This window comes from Bombyx mandarina, chromosome 01 (assembly GCF_030267445.1).
Source record: "Bombyx mandarina strain Sakado chromosome 01, ASM3026744v2".
Lineage (NCBI taxonomy): Eukaryota > Metazoa > Arthropoda > Insecta > Lepidoptera > Bombycidae > Bombyx > Bombyx mandarina.
In genome coordinates, this window is record NC_143208.1 from 12,956,918 (window position 1) to 12,962,874 (window position 5,957).

At 33.0% G+C, this 5,957-nt stretch overlaps 1 long non-coding RNA gene across 1 annotated transcript; it reads left to right on the forward strand.

The window, feature by feature from the left end:
- The first annotated feature begins 404 nt into the window (after window positions 1–404).
- On the forward strand, window positions 405–5,668 carry LOC149503562 (uncharacterized). The gene is made up of 2 exons (XR_016324155.1): window positions 405–854; window positions 2,917–5,668. It is a non-coding gene; the product is annotated as an uncharacterized LOC149503562 (long non-coding RNA).
- The last annotated feature ends 289 nt before the right edge of the window (window positions 5,669–5,957 follow it).

Sequence of the window (5,957 nt, forward strand, 5' to 3'; positions counted from 1 at the left end):
TATTCAAAATAAAAAATAAACATTATGATTTGTTTTTTTTTTTCGAACCTATTTGATTGATAGGTCAAATAAACATTTTTTCAATGTTATCGTGAAGAATAAAAAAAAAAAAAAAAAAAAAAAAAAAAAAAAAAAAAAAAAAAAAAAAAAAAATTAAAAAAAAAAAAAAAAATACAAAAAAAAAAATATATAAATATAAAATTTTGAAGCTGGCAATATTTTTCCCGCAAAAATAAAATTCTTGTTTTTTTCAATAGAGTTACTTTTTTTAAACTACTTATTGTAAACTGTAGTGGCGCTTATTTGGAAGAAAGTAAATGCATATTTATTTATGACAAAATTAATGCACTAAGTATTTTTTCTCTAAACTAATATTTTTAACCTTATAAATTAGGCCTTAAGTATCATTTTAGAATAAATATTTTTGTACTGATGTCTTTTTATGTTCAAGTGACATTTTAAATTTATTCCATAATATTCTTTTTCTGACGAAAGGACCTAAATACATATATTTTGCAATGGTAATTAAACTTTATGTTTAAGTATTAAGGTTTAGAATAAACTGAAGTCGTTAACATTATTAAACTTTTTTCTAAGAAATGAAGATGTTTTCGTGTCTGCAAACGTGGCCACTGGAGCGTCTTATTTTTGTTCCTGATCTTTAATCTAGTACTATTATTGATCGAAGACCAAACTACGCAAAAACGTTCGACAAAAAAAAGGAAACAGCTATAGAAATTTTTAAGTGTGTGTCGAATCGCGGGAGTGCGTAGCAACGTGTTTATTGTGACTTAATTCCAATAATTTTAATACTTTTGGTGGTTATATTTACGTGGTCTTTTGTTGTTTATAAGGTAAGTAATCTACTAATACATAAAAATAAAGGTTTCAGCATGAGACACAAAATTTAGGCTTTTCTAAACCTGATACATTTTGGCGTTTGCTTTGTTCGCTGACGCCATAATTTTACTCTCATTTTTTGTTATTTTTTTCCTGTTTTATCATACTAAATACGATTAATATGTTAGATCAACTTATTATCAGCGGGAATAGTAAAAAACATGAGCAAAATATGTCAACTAACTTTTAAGTTTTGAATTTCAAATTTGAAGTGTCCTTGGTGCAATTTAAGGCTGGAGCACTCTGAGAGATCTGATTTTTTTTTTGTTTTCCTTTGAATACATTGTACAATGCGATCCAATGTACAAGTGTTATACCTTTTTAGAAAGGGCTTTAAAAGTACCATGTTGTATAGTAATTGTTTTTTTTGTATTGTATGGTATGTAGAACAAAAAAATCTGTAAAACGAAAGTGATTTCACTGTGTGAATGAGAACTGTTGCACTAATTTTTATTTTTCTCAGTAATGGTAAATGTTATCGCTATGATTTTTGTTTATTTAGTGAGAATATTAGTCTAGTTATGTTGATTATTTTTATTGTAGATCTGACTGTTGTATTTGCGTATCTCTGACACGTAAAGTTTATCTAGAATTACGGCTCGCGCCGCCAGATTTTTACGCAAAATTAAAGGGGTGTAAATAAATTATTTTGTATGGACAGGTGTATGGTTCTATTTTTTATTATAATTTGTATAGTTTAAAAAAATTAATTTTAAATAAAAAAACCTATGTAATCGCTTAATTTTTTGAGATATTATTATTTATACACAAGTCGTGCTCAAAAACGCGTTATCTCTGTGTTCAGTGTATCATAATTCTACACCGTAGTTGAATACGTAGTTGAATACTAATAAACAAAATACTTCAACGTAAAGCATAGTTCATACTAAACATAACACTTGCTAGTGTTAAACAATAACAACTTGAGGTACAATGAAGGGTTTTGTGATAACGGAGCCGCGCGGCGTAGTTGTAATAAATAACGGGGCACTTTAGGGTGCGCGTCAAGAGCCCGTTCGGGCAAGGCAGTGGAATGGAGACCATGTGTGAACGAGCTGTATCTCGCCAAATAGCAAAAAAAAGTGTACAACACATGCAGCGTTTTTTTTAGTATTGTGCAACAATACGGATGGTAACAATGACAAATCATCAACTTTTTACGGTAACCACTTAACATCAGGTGGGCCGTGAGCTCGTCCACCCATCTATGCAATAAAACAAACAAAAAAAAGAAGTTGCAAATGTATCTGGGCTCCAGTAACCACTTAACATCAGGTGGGCCGTGAGCTCGTTCACCCATCTATGCAAATAAAAAAGTATAAATTAGTTCAAGAAGTCGGCTTATGCAAAGAATCCAATCACTGGTACAAAATTAAAAAAAATCAAATATCTAAAACAAAAAAAAAGAAATTAATATTTTTTTTATATCAAATTGATTGAAATTTATATCAGATTGCTGCGCCGTATCTTTAAATTTGAACATCGGCTGTCAAACCCGACGTGTTCAGAATCCGTAATCTGGACGCTTAGGTGTGTTTCACATCTTTGAAGTCGAAATTTTTATATTTGCGACTAAAATACACGTCCTTTGTAATACTTATATTTAAGTTCATTAAAATATTGATCTCATTACAAAAAATCGTTTGGATTTTATTAATTTTTCTATTAAAAACGACGAACTAAAGACGACCGTTAGGTTCAAAAAATGACGAGGCCGCTGCTTCAAAGACTGTTTTTGTCATAAAATGCAAATAATATTTACTCCGTGTTAGTAAAATATAATGAAAGAACACTTACAATTCCATTATTAAGCAATAAACAAATTCACTGAACCGTTATTTTTATATAATTCGCAAATACGTGCGACCGAACCGAGCTCGAATTTCACACTGATTCACACAGCCCCCTTCAGTTGTTTTGTCGTAAATATTCAGTGAGAGAGAAGGTAAATTCATTGGTTACAGTTTAAATGTATTAGAAAGAGTAAACTATAATTTTATGATTATCTGTTAAAAGCCCGAAATCCGGGCGACGCGCCGTACGTGACACCTGCGGTCAACACGGAGGCAAAATAACGGCGCCGCCGCGGTTTGGACGTTTAACACGAGAGAGGATAGTTTAAACTACGTTTATGGGCGTTATACAGCAGATCTGGAAACAGCGTTTCGTAGTACAGTCAAAGTGCTTCAGTATGCCGATGACCTGTTGATATATTCTACAAACACTGCAGCTAAAGATGCAGCTTCTCATTTAAATATGGCACTAAAGTCGTTTAAAATTTGGCTAGAAAAATGGATTTGAAATATCTATCCCCAAAAGCTCTGTAGTTCTATTTTCCCGCATGCAAATTCCTCCTAATATCGGTGTTAATTTTGAGGGATTAGATACCTATTTCTATAAAAAACCAAGTCATTTTTTTTAACTCATATTAGATGAGAAATGCATTCATGAACAGTTTTTTTAGAAAAGATCCGAAGGAAAAGTGGACCTGGTTATCTCCAGATGGATCATACAAGAACGAAATAGATTACATAGCAACGAACAAGAAAATGTTCTTTCATGATATAAACATTTTAAACCAATATAACTTCAGTACCAACCACCGGATAGTGAGAGCAGAAATAAATATCACTGAACCCAAAAAGAGTAGAAAAAAATACAATGCAAAAGCTAACTTTATAAATACACAACAATGTTTCATAAATACACCTAAAAGCGAAATAGAATATAAATATAACATTGAGATAAAAGAAATATATGGTCCACTGTTCAACAAATCCGCAAAGCCCAAGACAACCTATACAGAAAATGACACTAAAACATGAATAGAAGAAAGAAGAAAACTTGGAAAAGACAAAGAAAATCTAAGGGCCATATCAAATATAAGTAAAAAAATAAGTAACAGCATAAAAAATGATAGAACTAAGAAAAGAACGAATGTACTTAATTACCATATAAACAAGACAGGAGGAGTTAAAAAAGCTTTGAAAGAACTGATAGAGGCGAAAAAATGGATCCCAAACATTAAAAATAAAGCAGGAACACAGCAAACGACAAGAAAAGCTATATTACAGACAGCAACTAACTTCTATAGAAAACTTTATGCAACAGAACGAAACACAAGAGACTTAACGATAAATCTCGATAGTGACGACATGGACGAAGACATACCAGTTTTCCTACAATCAGAGATAGAAAAAGCTGTCAACAGTCAAAAGAACAACAAAGCTCCTGGACCAGATCAAATTTCAAACAAAATGATCAAAATCTCAATTAGAGTACCAGAAAAGCTAAAAAAACTCACGGAAATATACAATTTTATTTTAAGCTCAGAATGTATACCATCGCAATGGAGTAAGAGCACAATTACACTATTACACAAAAAAGGGGATAGCAATATTATAGAAAACTACAGGCCTATAAGCCTTATGTCGAATATTTATAGTGTTCTCCAAATTGTTATTGAACAGAAAAACAGGAATAATGGACGAAGAACAACCTATAGAACAAGCTGGTTTCAGAGCGGGATTTTCAACTACTGATCACATGCATGTCATCAAACAGCTAATATAAAAATGTCAAAAATACGGTAAAGCCTTTTACATCACATTTGTGGACTATAGTAAAGCATTTGATTCTATAGAACACGAATCGCTTTGGAGAGCTCTAATCCAGCAGGGAGTGCCACTAAAATACATACGTATATTTAAAAAAATATATGCAAATAGCACAGCGCAAATAAAACTGGAATCAACCGGTGAAGAGTTCCCAATAGCTAGAGGTGTGAGGCAAGGAGATCCTCTATCGCCAAAACTTTTTTCGGCAGTCTTGGAAAGCATATTCTGAGATCTTGAGTGGGACAATTTTGACATTAATATCAACGGTAGATAACTTAACCACTTAAGATTCGCTGATGACTGAGTCCTAATAACTGACAACGCGAAGACCCTTCAACAAATGCTACAACAGATAGCCGAAGCAAGCAGAGTAGTTGGCCTTACTATAAATCGATCAAAAACAAAAGTAATGACAAACAGAGAAGAAATACTCATAAAAGTAGACAATGAAGATATTGAATATGTTAAAAACTATACATACTTAGGACAATTACTGTCTTTTAGAGACCGGACAGACATAGAAATAGAAAGCAGAGTGGCCTGTGCTTGGAAACGATACTGGTCCCTTAAAGAGATATTTAAAAGCAAACACTTTCCTATGACAGCCAAGAAAAAAGTGTTTAATTCTTGCATCTTGCCATGCCTCACGTATGGGTGCCAAACATGGGCATTGACTCAAAAAAATCTTTTAAAACTAAGATCGTGTCAAAGGAGTATGGAAAGGAGTATGTTAGGCGTGACGCTAAAAGACCACAAAAGAGCAGCAGATATTAGATGTACAACAGAGGTGGAAGATGTACTAAAGAAGATAAGACAGTTAAAATGGCGATGGACAGGACATATGACAAGGGAAAGCAGAATGAAATGGACTAAAATTATAACAGAATGGCAGCCACGTGGTGGCAAAAGAAAAAGAGGTAGGCAAGCTAGAAGATGGACAGATGATATAAAGATGATTGGAGGGACAATTTGGTCCAGAAAAGCTAGCAATAGAGAAGAATGGAAGCAGCTGGAAGAGGCCTATGTGTCACAGGACACGCTGATCACTGAACCGGGAAACCCGATGTATTAGATTAGATTTAAGTTAAAACAATTTGCTACTATATGTAAATATCGTTGTTTAGTGTCAGCAATAAAGGCTTATATGTACATACACATATACAGATGAGAAAGAAGTTAACAGGTTTACCACACTGTGAGTTCTTTAGGAAATAAGTTTTAGAAACTTTTAAAAATATTATCAAGTCTTTTAGAGGCGTCTGGTGGGGTGGGATGGGTGCCCATCCTTTTAATTTACGCCTCATTTCTCTTAGAACCCGGTTATAAGTCAGATCAAACTATATAAACTCTGGTCTGAAAACCAAAACACAAAAGGCAACTATTATTCAGAGTTAGTACCTAATATTAGGCATAAACTATGGTTGTGGCTTGATTGTGGCG